At 35.5% G+C, this 19,364-nt stretch overlaps 1 protein-coding gene across 1 annotated transcript in view; it reads right to left on the bottom strand.

Moving 5' to 3' along the window:
* LOC150094811 (cell adhesion molecule Dscam1-like) overlaps positions 1-19,364 on the bottom strand; it is a gene marked incomplete at its 5' end in the record, with an annotated part of 713,296 nt that overhangs the window by 183,634 nt on the left and 510,298 nt on the right. The gene's annotated exons all lie outside the window — the stretch shown is intronic.

Raw genomic sequence — 19,364 nt, forward strand, 5'->3', positions numbered from 1 at the left:
AGTATGATCTCACCTATTTTTGTCTTCTTTCTCTCAATTATGTCCACGTGATACTTTTTTCCAGTTCTTTTGCAAGTTAGATATTCTTTCCATGCATACTCCTTATATATTGATTGTTCCTATTTCAGCTTCTTGTGTTTCTTCTACACGTTGAGTTGGAGTTTGTTCCAGTAGCCGAATTTTCACTGTTCGCCTTGGCTCGCTGACAAAAACCGTGAAGTTCTTGTTTAACCGGCGACGCCCCACCACAGCATGAAATCTCATCATGTTGTAAGCTAACAGAAGGTACAATTTGGTCAGCTCTTCCTCGTTCGTTCAGTAGCTAGTAGATACCTATTAACGGGGTGTACCACGTGAAGACCGAATATTGACTTTGACCATTAACCCAGTCAGTAATTTAGGCTACCAAAATTGGATATATATAGTCAATTACGGTTTTATTCGTTGTTCTTGATGTGATGAAATGAAAGCTTGTCTATCTCACTCACTGCTTACTTCAAGAGTTACTTTTTGTGTGTAGTGATGGCGGTAGCTTCTCTGCAGTGTCCTTAAGTAATGCACGCAAATGGTCTTCACACTCGACATAACGTGTTCTCGTCAAGGATTAGGTATTTGCCTGTTCAGGCTACACTAGATCGTCCTCTCTATTTTCTTCTTTGGGTTACATCTATCCACCTCTTTGGTAGCTGGCAACTTTTCCATTTCTCTGTATATACATTCTTTGACCTTCGCATTTACGTCGTAAATATCTAGTTCTTTTCTGATCCCTTCATTTCTTATATGGCCCAATTTTGTACATTCTTTAATTGCTTTTAAAAATCTCATCTCTAGCAGCCTATATTTTACTTTTATCTTTCTTAACTGTACAATGGAGTGACTATTACTTTATAAAAGTTTAGTCGAGTTTCTCGTCTTATTTTTATTGTTCTACAGATTTTTGGAAATTAATTAAAAAAGTTATATTTAGGCTGAATAATACCATATCTAAACTGTATCACCTATTCTATTTTCTACGAATCCTTTTTTGTTTGTTATATTCCGTAATTTCTGTGTATTTTATCAAAAGATTCGTCGTAATCTATAAAGGCCATGAATCTAAACGAAACTTTCTTTTTTAAATAATAATTTTGACGATCATGTGTCTCTATTGTTAAATATATATATATAACCTCACCTTTCCACCAACAGTTACTAGTTTTCAGAATCTGTGATATAAAATATTCTCCATCAAATCTCTGTATTTATGCAATCAATATGGTTGATTTTCTATTTATTTTTATACCAACTTTTGGTTCTATCTGGGCCATATCATAAATTCTTATGTTGATTTGCGCTGTATCTTTTTTTCGTTGTTTAATTTCCTTAACATTTTGTAGGCTATGTTTTTTTTATTAATAAATCTGTCTGGAGAATATTAGTAAGGTTTCTGTACTATGGTTTTAGAAATTTCTTTTGTTTCCTTTCCATGCCATCTGTTTTTCTTTTATTGCTTTTTCTATATTTGTGTTCCAGATTTTTAATAGATAATATTTTATTTTTCTTTCCAAGTATTTCAGAAGCTGCTTTATGGATTGTCTTTATGTTTCCATTCATACACTGATTTGGGCTTATTTAGGTAATTAAGCTAATCGTGACTGATACTTTGTATAATTGTTCTTCTCTCGTCTACGTGTTAGGCCTACTGGCCTGTTATCATATGATAATTTATTCTACAGTGTTATCTTAAGATCGTCTTAAGCGTACCCGTCCCGAGGATAAGGTGGCTAGCCCTATGCCTCCTGGTGTGTCCTATGTCTGTATCTGCGTGTGTTCACGGGGCCGGTTTGACTGCTTGCGGGAGCAAAAACCCCAGATAAACTGGGAAGAAAAACCCTGCAGTCCACGCCCAAGACCGGCTAACTTGGCTATGTCTGAAAAAGATCCTTAAGCTCCTCAAGTCGGCAAAGGGAATCGAACCCAGGACACTCCTTTCCCAGGCATATGGTTGAGAAGCCCATAACCACTATGCTAACCTCGCAGACTGTATACTTGTTCTTATTTCTCCAATTCGGTAGTATTTTTGTTTTAGAGACTACTAAATAATCATCAAAAACAAATTGACTTCCTCTCTAAACGTGTACATCTTTCACACGTGGAGCTAGTTTCTAATTAATAATGATATAATTAATTATAGTTCTTGTTCCTCTGCAATTCCAAGTATATTTATTTATATTCTTTTTTTTAATTGGTTATTTTAAAATTATTGAAAGTACAGAAGTCTAATAGTTCTTGATCATTGTTATTGATGCAAAATTTCCCAAGATATTTGGGACTGGATTATTTCCAACTCTAGCATTAAGATCTCCTGCTATTAATATATAGACATTTTTATTATTTAACTGTTTTTATAGTTCCATAAAAATGAATAAAATTGTTCAGAATCCTCTTATCTATCTTCAGGTGCATATATATATATATATATATATATATATATATATACATACACACACACACATACATACACTCCTGTGATATGTAAGTAGCTTTTGTTTGTTTTTTAATGTAACTGTTACAATTCTATCATTAAAAGAATTGTAACAGTACTTTTGTATTCTATTTTTCCATTAAAATAGCACACCACCAGAAGCTCTGGTATGCTGGTCCACTCCATAACATGAATAAACCATCATTTATCTTTTGTTCGGTTGGCGATGTCTATAAATTATTGCGCCGATACTTTTTACTGTAGAATTACAAGCTTTTATATTTATGAGTAATGTCCTAATACAGAAATACGAGACTAAGATTCTATTTATGATTAACAAGAGTGGCTTGTCTGGACTGTCGATACAAATTCTACTTCTTTTAAGCACAAAATTAACCTTATCGCAGATTGTAATTATACTTTTTGAACTCTGATTCAGATAGTGGTCATATATTCAATACAAAGAAATTTTCTGACTCATATTTTAATTTCTAAACTGAATATATAAGTATAAACTTGCCCATTCAGTTTTGGGAATTCAAAATAATTATTCATTTGGTTTATAAAGAAGAAAATATAAAACAGTGAAATAAATTTATTTCAAATATCTAAAATACTTTAATACACCAAAACGTATCCTACATAATTAGACATTAGTATATATAATGCTTCCGAAGTGTTAAACGATGAGGGAATCAATCGACCGTGAGATACGGTGATTGATTCATTCAATCCAATACCCTTGGAGGGTAATGGACAGCAATGTTGTAGCTAATGAAGTTTTAACTGAGGCTCGGCTGTTGCTGTTACCCTCCTACCACGATCAGAGCTTTATATAGCTCAATAACACCTTATCCCCATTCTTGCTTCGCCCCTTTAAGCCAGTCCTTTTAAGGAAGTGTTAAACGCATTAACAATTCGGAAGCATTCTTCCAAACAAAGTTCACCAGTAGATGTTTCTATCACCCTACAACTCTCCATTAGGCGAAATAACCTCCGATAAAGAACAGCTTCTAACGAAACTAAGGCTCATCCTTTTCGCTGATGAGAAAAGTTGGAATACATCAGAAGATTCCCTTAAGCTATCTGATAGTATTTATGGCAAGTTTAAATAGCGCTAGTACTTGCATGGAAAGTTGGAAAAAGTTGCTCATAAAACTACCCCCAAAGTACGTTTCAAAGCCCAGATATGTCATAAAAAGCGCATAAAAGTAACCTAAAGTGGGCACATCTAAAAGACTTCAAAATACATTAATCCCAAAGAGGTCTATCAAAGAACATAATTCAATGAACACTCTTAACCCCTTTCGATACGAACCTGTCTGACCTCCAATGAATTTCTTAACTAATCCTGCTTCATTTCAAGTCTATAAAACTAAGGTGCTTGCTTACTTTTGTTTTTTTATTTGGATCAATAGCGAGTAGAATTGCATCTTCGTTCTTTTATGATCTTTTTTTTTTGCTCTTGGAAGCGAGAGTTCAGTTAGAAAATGGCGCACGTCACGACAACCGCATTATAATACAAGATAACAAGTTGTACAGTGAATTACCAAGGATACAACGGAAGGCTGTAGTTGCTTTTAGTCGAAAGAAAAAGATCAAGAAGATGAATTTCAACAAATAAACGGGTTCTCTTTGGTAAAGATTGAGGTAGTAATTTGTTCCACAGTTCACTGTAACTATATGCTAATAAGATCCAAAAAAGTACTTTCTGTCAGCTAATATTGTTTCCTTACCGCATCACTCGTGAACGTTAAATTTCCCGCTGATCTTTCAAGAATATTCTTTTATACGTTTTTGCATTTCACTGATTTCGTTCTTAAGTGATGTAAGGTACACGAGTGTAGTCGAGCGACCGCTTCTTCCACTTTATTGACTCCCCCCCCCCTCTCATCCCCTTCTTTTTCTAGTACCAAGCAGACCGGCAATTGTAAATCCGCATCTGAAGTTTATTATATGAAGGTAGAACGGACCATCTCATCAAAAGATCTGCTACGAAGAAGGAAGTAAACCGGACACACAATAATGACTTAGATCGCTATGTTGAAGGTACAAATGAACGGGAAATAAACTGAATAAATGGGGAAGAGAGAAAGCTATTACAGAATGCAGTATAAAAAAAAAATAGAGAAAGCATGAAGGGAGGAAGACGCGGATGAAATCTGAAGCTGCATAAGATCCGCCTTAGGCAGCACAGAAGAGATTAAGCTAAGAAAGACAGGCAATTGAGAGTGACGAAGAAAAAAAAAATCGAAGTGCGCCTTCAATACGAAATATTTTTCATAAATAAATCTGCATACGCTTTAGTAGTCAGAAAATAAAATTGAATTTGTAAGAAAATAATGAATGGTAGAAAATTGGCTTTCGTTACTTTGTTTTGATCAGCGGATGATACGCTTTTATAGACTTCTTTATGCGCAATAAATAAGTCCACTGGACTTATTTCGGATTATTTATAGCTCTTTTAAAGATTAAAGCCCAAGGACTAGTTGAAAAGTTTTTTTTAAAATCAAGCTGGTTCTAGTTTTCTTTGTTCAAGTTTGGCCATTAATGCCATCAGTTTGATAAACGACGACTTGCACCTCTTTCCTAGTTTATTTGCTGCTGAACTAAGCTGAGTGTTTCTATAAAAGACAAAAATTTAATTCTGTTCTAGTTAATGTTTCACAACTACTAATTGCCTAGAACGTAAAATTAGTTGTTGATACTCAGGTCAAAAGAGTGTTTTATAAACTCTTCCGAAGTTGTAAACATTGTGTATAAATAAATATAAGGAGACTAAAAAGCCCTTAGTGACAGGAGTAAATAAACAGTTTCGATTCTTACAATTTTCGTTAATTTAATCCTATTAATTAAACAATATCATCCTTTTAAAATAAATTAGTTTACATTGTTTATAATTCCCATTTTTGCTTTATTTTTATTCCGCATGAATTAAATATTTCGGTCAGTCATACAACACTATAAAACTTGAATGACCACTGTAAGCCAGACAACAATAAAGCACTCAACAATGTAACTGCTCCAAACAATATTCTACAGAAACGTATATTTCCTGCATGTTTCTGTAGAATATTGTTTGAAGCAGTTATATTGTTGAGGCTTAATTCTGTTTGTTGGATCAAATAGTTGAATTCTTGAATAGGTGTGATATGAAATTATTTAAACTCTAATTATTTCGACATTAGATTTGGTCTGCATTTGTGTCTGTCTCGAAAAATATTTTTCACTAAGTACAGTTAATGCTTTATATGATAATACTAAAACTGGTAACTTAGCCTACGGCTGTAATCCCGCCGTTTAAATATTGATTTTAGTTTCCATCAGATTCATTAATACTTCAGAATCATATACAGCCGGGAATCTAGAATCAACATTTAACTAAATATCTCAAGAAACAAAAATAATGGAATCCTTAGTCGATCACAACGCCCTCTGGTGTCAATTTTAATATGTTAACGAGACGAGATGGAAAGCAGACAACGGCAAACCGAATTGATTAAAAACATTCTACAGCTGGACAATCACAAGAGCACACGTTTTAAATAAAGTTCAAGCCATAAGCAAATGAGTTTGAATTCACATTTTCCACATGGCCTACCTTCCATATACAAATTTTCCACATGGCCTACCTTCCACTATAATGCGGATCTGGAGAAATGCAACTATGTCATGTTATATAGATGTTAACATCGATGGCGGTGCAAGCTGCCTTATTACGTGGTTTTAGAGATTTCAATATTATATTAATACGGCATGAAACTGAAAATAAATTTAAACAATTACTTTTAGATTATCTAATTAAAATTTACTATTTTTTTTGTCCAATATTAATGATTATGTTGTCAGTGTAAATAAACTGTTCACTATCAAGTGTCTCTTTACTTATTAGTCTCTTTTGCTATTCTCCATCTGGAGACTGCTTCATACTATAAATCGATTATGTTCTCTATTTGGTAATTAACTTTTCTTTAGAGATTGAAGTTGCAGTCAACGGTTTGTAGAAATATCCGAACTGTAATTTGTATCTGACGCAAATGAGTCCTCATCAAAGCTTGGCCTTTAGTTTCATAGTTAAAATTTTTACGTACCTCAGGAGGTACTCTACAAATAAAAAACTTCTCATATTCATTTAAAATAACTAGTAACGATCTCAATAATATTGGATTAGGACGTTTGAATTAAAGAAAAGAAAGGCTTCAAACATTACTAAGAAATCAACGAAAAATATTCAAATTAATTTTTATATTTACAAAACGTAACGTTTGGAGGTGTAAAATAAAACTGTCCACTAAAAAGCAAGAAATTTGATAGCACCTTTATTCCTTATCTATAATGTCTGAACATACAAATATTAATTAATTCACTCCGACCACAATGGTCTCAATTTATAGACATCATTACGGCTGGCTTTAATTTCATTTTTTTTTTTTTGCAATAAATTCTTAATATACTCTATATATCAGATAAATATTTCGGTGAAGAAAATCGGGGTGTGGTCTGCAGACACCAGAATGGACGGTAATACAGTCTAAAGCGACACCTCCTCCCTCCTAAATCCACCTATGAATGTAGACTTTACATTCAAACCGCCTTTAGTTTTGAATTGTTTCTTTTAGGTACAAAGAAATTTAAGTTAGTGCGTACGAATATGTTAATCTATGCAATATGTATTTGCTGTTTTAGAAATGGTACTTGCAAATCTAAAAGCTATATAGAGCAACATATTATGACGAAGCTTTCCATCCAGACTCTCAGCAGTGTCGTAAATATTTCAGCAGCTTAATCATAAGCTTAAGACATACATATTAATCTTTCATATAACTATTTTGTTACGTAACCTGCACGCATGTTCGATAAGTGGTATGCAATTTACATAAATACCACAACAACGAAGAACATCTCCTTATAACATATTTTTCATGAATTTTAGGAAGATGGAGCAGTGGAATGATAGTCGAATACTTTCACCTTCAAGCTACTTGAAGGTGAAATATTTATTCGCAATATTTATATAGCAAATCGACAATGGAAAGACTAAATCAACAATTTGGCAGACTAAATAAACTATGAGCAAACTCGGAATATTATTGGTGTGTCGTCATAGTGATTGGTTGTCGTGGTAAATATACCAGAGGCAAACAAACATTACAGTAAGTGCAGATATTAAAAACAATATCGTGTATAGAGTGCATTCATTCCATGCAATTAAATTTATAAACTGTAGACATTATAATCAATTTAAATGTGAACTGAATTAAACAATATAAACAATATATTCCAGTTAATTCAACCTGAAATCTAGGAAACACATAAGTGACAGCTGAAACATATGAATTATCACACTCTGGCAAACCTATTGTTGCCATGGGAATGCGTGGCATCTATTGTTGTCAAAGGAAAAAAAACTATTACATATGTAGAGATACACGTCAAACAATTTCATTTAATGTATAGAAGCACAGTAGTTCTAATATAAATCGATACGTGGATATCTCAACCTATTATATCCAGTCATAGACTGATGGATTGGTTGAGGAGAGTGTTTAGCGTTCGAATCTCGCTGTGACGGATGTTTCTAAAAGTCTTCATGTGGTAGATTTTCAGTGTAAGTCCAACAACCTACTAATTTATTTGAGGCTTGAAGCGCCATATTTGGTGTTTAACAGTGCACTTTTCGAACTATTTAGGATTTAATCCGTCTACAGTAGTGATGTAGTTTGAAACCTTTGGCAAGTGAGATTCGCATTAAAAATATATTACGGGAGTCTTTCGTTCACAATGACCTACTTTCTGCTCGACTTTCGAGTCTTTACTTTGGCTAGATCATGTGTCGATTGCGTCATTAGATGGCAGCTTATATATATTCATCATCAGCAACTGTTCCATTCTACCTACTCGATCAAAGTTCTCCATCTGTTTTTCCATGTCCGTGAACACTATTTTTTTAAGTCTCTTATCTAGTATTTGCATCTTATCTTCATTCCATAGATTTTTCTTGGAATCTTTCTTAATTCACCCTTTTTAAAATGTCCAGATGACTCAAACACTCCTTAATATCCATATTTCTTGTTGACTTTTTTCTAGCATTGTCCCTGAAAAACATGTTTCATTGCCTATGTATCTTTGACAGTCTGCGAGCCTCCACTGCTCCAAACTAGACTCGAGTGTTAAAGACTTTGTCCCTTGAAATGTTTTTCACTATCTTTTGATTTAAATTTCTATCACGAGAAAGCATGTTTCCCAAAATGTCCGAAATTTTAAACTCTCCTAAGAACATGGCCATAAAATCTAGTACCCATTAATAACATGTGCATTTTCTCTGAATTAAAACTATGCTTGTTTTTTCTCTCTCTCTCTCCTCCCTTATTGTGGATGTATACAACTCATTTCGTGCATCACACTGTTCAATTTGTTCCGTTTCTTTCTGCAACTCTTCTTAAACACCCAAACCATCAGATCATCCTCAAATGTAGCTTTTCGAGCTTCGAGGTCGTCAACGTAGGGCACTCAATCCCTACAACAAACGACACCGGAAAAGACACCTTCTTGTTATAGTATATCAAGCGTAAACGCCTACAAATAACCAAATTTATTCTTCACACAATTCTCACATTTAATATACATATTTTATCCTGTCAGGCTTTTCCACGTTGAATGAAAAAGGCATTTCCAATATCGTCTCATATCTTTTCCAGAAAATGATCAAAACAAATTGATTTTGCAAAACTAAACAAATCTTTTGAGCTTTTACTTCACTTTATTCCTTATTCTTCTTACCATTACCGCTTCGTAAATCTTTGCACATTGGTCAATGTTATTCCATTATAATTACCACATTCCCCTTTTGAGTTCTCTTCGTATGCTGGGATGCTTATTACGCAATCAAGAGTTATATTTCTCCAGTTTAACCTAAAGATGTCGCAAAGCACTTTCGGTCTTCAGCTACCAGAAGTTGTGATCATTTCAACAAGAATATTAACCGTTTTAGATTTCTTATTCATCTTCCTTAATATTTCAGCTGAACCTATTCCATCCACTGCCCCTCACTTCTGTACTAATTCGGGCTAATCTGATAAAATACAGGAATGAATCTAAGAACAATGTTACCATGACATCATAATTTCTTTCTTTCCCTCCACTCCGTTTATTAGAACTTTATTCATTCTTTCTGTTCTTCATGAATTCGTATAGAATTTGTCTTGTTCCTATCAAGATCTTCTAACTTACGTATAAATTCAACTCACTATACTTTCTTTTGTTTATTTTTCTTATAAATATTATGGTTATAGGACCGAAGTTTTATCTTTGACTTATCCGCTTCTTTAATTCTACTTTTCACAAACACTTGAATTAACTCTCAAAATCTTTTCTATTCTCTCTTTAGACTGAAATCTAGTCCAAGTCTAGCTCAAGATTATTGAAGAAGTTGAATGCATTAAGATAAAAACAACTCGAGCTATTGTTTGCATTATTTGTTCGTAGATATTTGAACAGTGCTATAACCAGCCTGCGATTACTGTTTAAGCTAAATAAATGGTAAATTATTGATATTCGGACCCATCAGAAATCAAATTTACTTTTTATTGCAATTCTCCCTACGTTGTAATTCTGTCTCTTTTTCTCAAACCAGCTTTTTCCAATTCTGAGATAATTTTCTGGTCAGAGTACCATTTGTTTTACTTCCACCTTTCTGTGCATTAAGATCTAAGATTATCACTCTTACCTTGGATTACAAGTTCTTCCAAGTGATCTTCAAATGTATTTCCTTCATATAAAGGCCTTGCAGTGGTGCGTAATACTTTGAAGCCGCAAGATTTGTTGTATACAAATATAATCTTTCTTATATTCTCACTAATACGGCCATAATTACGTTCTTTACTGATGATAAACCTGCTTCACTATTGACTGGTTATTACCGTTTATACCAAAAACGTTCCCATCCCCATTTCAGCTTGACTTGATGTGGTATTAGACTTGATAAAGCTTGTATACTAATTTGAAAAGTTGTAATAGTTTATAGTCATATTAAATTAAAGATAATGCTATCTCTACCATTGAAGAGCTAAAAATGAAGATCGGAAAAATTGAACTGAGCACAGATTTACAAATTATAGAAATTTAAAATCATAAAATAATGTAGCAATTTAAATAATGTTTCAATTCTTTAAATTATAGAATTATATATAATAAATTTGAATTATTTTTAAAATAATAACTTAAGCTACCAGTATTTTAATTATATCCATAATAATCAATAGGAACGCGTCTCGAACGTGTGTTTTCAGATGCTTTTTTGTGTGTTGGAGATTTCGACCAACATCAGTGACATTGGTGTTTTATCTGACCTCAGCATTCTGCTGACTTTGGTTGGAGGTCAGCTGTGATCTCATCAGTTAAATCACAACCGAACCTCTAAGGAAGAAGGCATCGGCAGGGCAGTGCCACAGATGCCAGAGGTTCGGGCATGCCCAAAAACTGTGCAGAGCTGCATATAGATGCCTAAAATGCGGTGAGGGTCATCAAACCAACTCTTGGATCAAATCCAGATCGACACCTGCCTGTTGTGCCAACTGTAGAGGACCACACCCCTCTAATTACAAGGGTTGCCTTTTCCATCCAAAAAACCGTGGATCATTAAGAAGTAACCACGCTCCTCCAAGAAATGACACAATGCACATGCAAGCAGTTCGCCCTCCAGATCATATTACCTCACATTCGACAACGCAGGAAGGCACTCGACCCTCAACCATGTCCAAATCATATGCGGAAGCGGTAAGAACCCAGACTTCTTCATCGCAAGAGCGAACAAGCTCTAATCTCACATCAGCTTTAACCTCGTCACTTACAACAATGCTACATGAATTCAGCAAAGCAAGCACCTCACCATCCTCCAGAAAAAGATTCCACCTAGAAACCCAATCCATATTAACAGCTCTCTATAATGTTTAAAAAATTTAAACCAAATTCTCTCATGATAACAGCATGGAATGCCAATGGCTTAACAAACAAAATTCTCGAGCTGCAAGAATTTGCAAAAAGATACAATCCAGACATAATCTTGATCAGTGAATCCCACCTCAGACCATCAAACAATCCAAAACTAAGAGGTTATATTTTATACAGGACAGACAAACTTAACTCTAGTGGAGGCGGAACAGCTATTTTTATCAAAAATTATTTAAGCCACAACTCGCTGACCAATCCCCAAACTCTAAACCTTGAGGTGACGGGTGTGGAGGTGTACACTAATAACGCTGGCAAACTCAAAATCTACGCAGCATACAATCCTCCCAGTATTCCACTATTGACAGCAGACTTAGACTCCATCCTCGGCTCCACGGATTCCATAATTATGGCTGGAGACCTTAACTCCAAACATACGGCCTGGTTCAGTTCGTCAATCAATGCCAAAAGGCCGTACCTTATACAACTACACATTACTCAACTCATCAATAGTAGCTGGACCCACTGAGCCCACCCACTACAGCCCATCAGGAAGTTCTGATGAATTAGACATAGTTATCCTCAGAAACATCAAATATCAATACCAGCTAGAGACAGTAGAAAACTTAACTCAGATCATAATCCCATCCTACTCAGGTTAGGACTTCAAGACCAGCTCTCTCCCCATCATTCTTTCATACCATGGGACAAGCTCTCTAAGGTTCTTCCAGTTCACATAGGTCCTCCCCCTGTCATTCGTAAAAAAGAAGAAACAGATCAAGCTGTAAACAATTTAACTAGGCAAATCAACACAGCAATAGCATCAGTCACTCAAACCACTGTCTTCCACGCTCCTAACTGGATCCCAGAAGAGATAATGGACCTGATTAGGGCCAAAAACAGGGCCAGAAAGCGATATCACAACACCAGAGCCCCGCAGGACAAAGCAACCTTGAACACTTTGAACAGACAGGTTCGAGAAGTCCTCCATGTCCACACAGGAACTCCAAATGGGAAACCAAACTGAAGGAAATCAACCCAGAAGATAACTCCTTGTGGAAGTTTGTAAAATCTCTTCGTACCAAAAGACAACCATTTCCCCCTTTAAAGACCAATCTTGGAGTTGCACACACAGATGAAGAAAAAGTAGAAGCCCTAATTGACAATCTGAAAAATCAACGCAGCCCATCTTATGCAAACTTAAATATCAATCTTAACAAGGTTCATCGTAAAGTTAGAAATGTACTAAGTCAGCCTAAGGATGATTCAGAAACCATCACCCCCACATCTCCAACAGAAATAATAAATATCATTTCCCATCTGAAGAATAAAAAGGCCCCCGGCCCTGACGGCATTCCCAATAGAATAATAAAGCTACTCCCACGGAAAGCTATAATTCATCTAGTTAATATTACCAATTCCATTTTAAGATGATTCCAGTACTTTCCCTCTGATTGGAAAATCGCGGACATCATACCTCTGAAAAAGCTTGGTAATAACCCACAACTTCCCCAAAGCTACAGGGCCATCAGTCTTCTTTCCTGCCTTGGCAAAGTAATAGAAAAGGTCATCCTATCAAGACTACAATCAGCAGTGGACCAACAGAAAATAATCCCAACTGAGCAATTTGGATTTCGCAAGGCTACGGTGCAACAAATTCATCGACTAACAGAACATATCACTCATGGCTTTAACTGGCACCTTCATACTGCTGCTGTATTTTTGGATGTTGACAAGGCCTTTGATAAGGTCTGTCATCAAGGCCTTATCTTCAAACTAATTGAAAACAATATCCCAATTAAACTAGTGAAACTCATATATCAATGAAAGATACATGCAAGTAAAACTCAACGGAATTGTTTCTTCAAGGCGCAAAATCCTGGCGGGAGTACCTCAAGGTTCTCTTCTGGCCCCAATACTTTTCACAACTTACATGGCAGATATTCCTCTCAACCCAAGAACAACTACTACTGCCCTTTATGCCGACGACACCACTATTCTAGCTAGATCGCTCAGCCCTCACCTGGCAATCACTAGACTCCAAGGAACTATCAATGAGCTAGCAAACTGGTTCACCAACTGGAGAATTCAAGTAAACCCCCTCAAAAGCTCAGCCATGATGTTTTCAAGAAGAAAGATCTGCAACAAAGAAGACATCCTGCTCTCTGGTCAAAAGATCCCATGGCAATCAGAGTCCAAATATCTTGGGGTACTGATGGATAAGAAACTCCTTTTCAATCTCATTTGCTCCAAATCTTCCAAAGTCATAGCTCAGCTCTACCCATTGATCAACCGCAAGAGCAAATTGAACCTACATAATAAACTGCTTCTTTACCGGATGGTAATACGTCCAGTCATTACCTACGCCTCACCAGCATGGAGTCACACTTCAAGATCAAACATTTAAAAATTACAGAGAATCCAAAACAAATGCCTTAGGATGATCCTCGATGCACCGTGGTTCATCAGAAATTCACAAATTCACCGAGAAACCGGCACTCCATACATCTCCTCCCTTCTTCGTGATCTTGCAGAAAAATTCTTCGTGAAGTCAAGTTCCCATTCAAACCCACTAATCGTGCAAGCTGTCAATTACAATGAGACTGATTACTCCAAACACAAAAGACCGAAGGCTATTCTTCTCTCAACCGATCATAGCTAACACTACTGCCCTCAGAGGGCGAGCTTAATTGCTCACAAATCTACCATTCCCAAACAACTCTCACTACAGATAAAGGGGAATATGAAAAGCACTTGTGCTTCACCCATCCTGTCAGTAATGTCAATGGTCAATGTGTGTTTTTATAGAAGCTTTTAGTCTTTGGGATATCTACCTGAACACATATTTCACAAGTACTCTCTAATTATGCGTGCCACAACAAGCCCGTGTGCTTTGGAAAAAAAAAAAAAAAAATCACATCTTAGAAATCTTGTTCCTACGAAATGCATTTCATGCACGTTTACAGAAAACTGTAAAATTCCCAATTATATGGCGAAGGTCATAAGAAGCTAACCAAGTTTTCAACGCCGTGTATGTTTCTTATAGAAGTCAATTTATGTAAACAACCCATCCAAGTCTACAAAACAGAAAGCGTAATCCTTTTCATTTGTTTTGTCCGTTCATTGAGAAAAAACAGTACCATAGTTAGAACATATATAACAAGAGTCTATACCAGATTAAGTAACTAGTTTTCGCCTTCGAGCATTTTCATGGCTTTACATTTTTTATGTAAAATTTCTTCCTAATTAATTTCCGGATTCCATTAACGTAGTTTTGTATTTGTTTTCGCTATTGTTGATCAAATTTATAGCTATCTTTACGAAGAACCCTTACAACAGCGAAATTAAGTTACTGCATGCGTTTTTTCAATATTCTGGCATTTAATTTGAAGTGGAGATCTTAATGTTCTTAGTGATACTAAGAACATACACTAGTGATGAAATTCAATCAGAAATCGTAGAAAAAATGTACATCCGACTTACGGGATTTAAAATGTTATTTTCTTTTATATAAGACTTTAGTCCTCTTGCAGACTATCTTTACAGTGTGCTTCCACATAATATTCATTACTTCTAGATGTTATTAATAGTCTAAGCGTCTATTCATTTTTATTTATATCACAGTTTCTCTGAATATTCCCACGTGAGGCACCATCTTCATCTTTCGGACTTGCGTGTTTATGTATCCCATTAGAAAGAGCTTATCATTAATATTGACTCTGCCCATAATGTCTTGTAATTTCAATCACGAATCGTTTTTATGATTGAAATGACGTGATATGAGATCGATATTTTTAATTAAGTCTCACCAAGTAAATGTTGCATTAAAACCGAGGTTTCCGATTTAATACTATTTAGATATTATTCTACGGATTCACTTTAGGCACAGCTTTCGCGTGACAAATGCGCCGAATTTGGCAGAGAAGAGGACCAGATGACTATTAACGTGATCGACGTGATTGTTTACTTATGTTTTATACAACGTTTTCTTCTATTTCTACAAACGAACTCCAATCAAAATCTACTATATTTATGTGCGAAGTTTTTTTAACGAGAGTCAGCGTTAAGGAATTATTTGTAAATATTATTAGTGTTTACTATTGTTCAGTATGGTTTGAGAAAATGAGGAGGGAGAAGCGTAGTGTACGAAACATTAAGCATCGAACTGAAGGAGATTATAGACTATCTTTTTTTCCTTTTGAGAATAAGTTTGATACCGGCTAATTTACAGTTACAATAGAAGTAGAACAAAGAACTGCAAAAAAGGCCGCTGATAAGAAGGATGCTGCGTAAATAATTCGAGGAATATCGCTCTCTTTCCGACAAGAGAAAAGTAACTATGACGTGTGTATATCAATCATTTGAAGTGGATAGGATTACGAATGAACTTGTTTGAAAGCAAGGAACGGACAATTGTTTGGTTTCAGTGGGGAAGGAGTTATTTTGAAGATTGAATGCGAAGATAAACGTCGCTAGGTTTGTAATCAAGTTCTGCATATGTTGGTGAAGAGATAACGGTTTGCATATATTAGTATCTTTGGTAAGTAGGGGATAATAAATTAGGAATTTTACTATAAAAGGCCGCCTGTAAGGTATTGATCTCACCGGGTGATCAAATGAAATTCATCTGTCATACAAGTAGATTGACTAATAAATTTTTTTTATGCGACTTACTCCCACTGAAGATTGTAAATCCATAGTATATTAGTGCCGCGGGCGAGTTAAGTTTATTTTTAATTATTTATTTTTACATAATCCGGAAAAAAAACTGCTATAGACAAACACGGAACTTTTGCAAGCCACTTCAGGCTTCCAATAAGCCGTTTGGTGGTCTCGCACTGGGCAGTGAAATTCAAACACCTCAAGGCATTCACTAAACATTAATTTCACAGTGAAATTCCAAACTGCTGTCTGTTGGGGGAGGATAAGTTACTTGCTCCGTCAACCTGAAGGCTGGTAGCTCTATCGCATATGCTAGATTACAACTGAAAAAAAAATTGATATGCCAAGAAAGATCATTAGATGGAAGCTTTCTCGCGTAGTCCTTACCCCAAATTGTAACACATTCTTAAAATATGAATAATGGCAGAGCTGCTCAATGGCTTCAATTGGTGATGCCCAAGATTTAAGAAAAATAATTCACGATAGATTCATATTGGTAACTGTTCGTAGGTTTCAGGTTCCAAAGTCGTGTGAAAGCTAGTTTGTAGTAAGTTGTCCACATTATTTTAAGGTGATATGATGACGCGAACTCAAAATTGAAAATTTATCATGAACAAATAATCAGAACATGGCTGTTATGTAGGCATAAGGGGAAAAATAATGATGATAAGAGTAGCTAATGAAACCAGAAGAGTAAAACATTGAGGCAACGAGAATGGTAACAGTGAAACTCTTAGAATGCAAAATTTTGCATACGATGATGTAAAAAAACTCCACGGGGATTCCATTTTTCAGTATAAAAATTCCCGTCAATGACGTCGTCATTAAAAAGTTATCCAAGGTGAGTAACAAGGTATGTTTTTAAAACATACCTACTTCACCCTCATTACGCCTTTAGAGTCAATTTATTCTTGAGTAGAAAGATTTCTACAAGTTTTTCCTTCCTTCATTTATATATTAGTTTTTCTTTATTTACGCAAGTAAACAAAAATGTATTCCAACCCATAAATGGCGAGTTTATTTCGCTCGATACGATTTCACTGATATTTTTCGTTCGGTTATGAAAAAAAAAAAAAAAAAAAAACTCGAATCCGTCAATATTTTTGCGTTTTCTCAAACTTTTGCACGACGATTATGCCGCAAGATGGTTGAACATATTATTTCTTAGAAATATTCAACGATACAAAGAGATTTACATAATCCGGAAAAATCTTGCTCTAGATATCAAAACGTGGAATTGATTTGGAGCAATTTGTATTTTCTAATCCATGTTATAAAATGCACGTTGTCCGAAGTCAATTTATGTGTCTATGTGATAAACACAAAGATTATTCTTTCCATTTTTATTCATTGACAGAAATTTAGAATTGAATGAAATGACAAAAAAAATTACATGCCGCATTTACAGTTTAAGAGTTTACATTGAAAAATTGGAAGTTTTTTAGCTAATTATTATCTCCTTGTAATAAACATTTCGTGTGGGTTATAACAATTTCAGCGTTTTTTATTGCATTGTAATGCATTCATTTTCTTTTTTTTGCCGTTGAAATAAATCTTTAGAAGCAAACGAGCTATAATCGGTAGCGCATTATATACTTCTACTGGAGCTAGTGATCGACTTTATGACGATTTTTCAGAAAGGTTGACACGAATACTATTATAAATCAATTCCTATGTTCTATCGAACTCTGTTTACTCCTAATAAATTTAACTGAGTATTATTGGCCATCTGTTTTATTATAATGAAAGTAAATTTACACTTAGTTTTTAGTGTGAAATCAATGATGGAAAATAGGTTTCTGGAAAAGTAAGAAAAAAAAGAGCCGAAGGGTTATGAGTGTTTAATAATGCAACAAACAAACCAAAAATTCAAGAGAATATGATGAATAATATTGCTTTGTTTCGTCATAAGGAATATCTGTTTGGAATTACTTCCCAAGCGAATCAAGATTATAAGGCCAGTACTCTTATTTGGAGAAAATGTGGAGCCTTTATAAGAGTCTGGTTCGATTCCCGGATCTTCCCAATCCCAAGGGCAATTTCGTGTGGTTTTCGCTTTCATCAAAAAGGAAAAGGTCAATGTGTGCATGCTTGATGTAGTAACAGCTAATCACATGAGACCAATTAAGTTAAAACTTCATCTTCGCATCATTCTAAAAATTTCAAGTTCAGTAATTTTGTGAATTCCTTTTGCTATAAGAACTGCATTAAGTGACAGTCTGTAACTAAGTACGATGAGCGTAAGTGTTAGATGACGAGAAAAACCTGGTTTGAATAATTTTAAGCTAACTCAAGTATTCAACAACTGACATAATGACCTTGAATTCGGAAAGTTAGCCCCTACGGACGGATTTTAATAAACGTCTATCTCAAAATTAGTTCGAACCCACTAAGCTTGTAGATTGTGCTTGTTGCAACCACGAACGAATCAACAACAAGCAGGGATATGCGACTCATTTTTGTTCACTGTATGCATTCTTCCAGTTTGTCTTCTTTCAGGAATTAAAAATCCTGTTATCCTCACGAGGTCAGCTAATTGAGAAGCGTTTACAAAAAAGGTCTCGTATTCTGTACGGGATTCCAACAAAAGGCCAAATGCTACAAGTATGGACTAAAAAAAAAAAGAAAGGAAAACAGTAACACGTTTCGATTAATATGGTATTGGTCCACCGTCTGGTAGAGCCTGTATTCTTTGAGGGAGAGACTATCAATACTTTGACCTGAAACAGGAGGAATTTTACACCATTCGTCCGACAGAAACTGGATCAATTCGCCGTTACTCTTTGGAAATAGGAAATGCTGCCCGAGAGCTCGCTCCAGATGTTCTATAGGATATACGTCTGGCGATTGGGAGGGCTAAGGCACACAGGACACCTCAGCGTCATGTTCACAAACCACCGGGTGACTTAAAATATGGCTGGCTGCGTAGGAGAAAAGTGTGTTAACATGGCATGAAGATGATCGCCTAGATCGAAAGATCACGTGCAGCATCCACTTTGTCTTCAAAATACAAGTGGACCCAAACATGCAATGGGAATGCTCCCAGGCCATTATAGAACCACCAAACTTTTCACCGTTGGAAACAAGCACAGTACTGTGGCTAGTAAGCAAGCTTCCTTCCGCGGACGCCACACACGTATTCGTCCGTTTTTACAGCAAAAAAGTGTGGACGTGGATTCATCGGAACATTTCACATCCCCTCCACTGTTGTGTAGTCCACTGCCTGTGATCTTTGTACCACCGGACGCGACGGTGGTACAAAGATCACAGGCTTTGACGGGAGTGATCAAAG

Source organism: Typopeltis vanoorti, chromosome 21, assembly GCF_054136105.1.
Source record: "Typopeltis vanoorti isolate ZY-2024b chromosome 21, IOZ_Tvanoo_1.0, whole genome shotgun sequence".
Classification (NCBI taxonomy): Eukaryota; Metazoa; Arthropoda; class Arachnida; order Uropygi; family Thelyphonidae; genus Typopeltis; species Typopeltis vanoorti.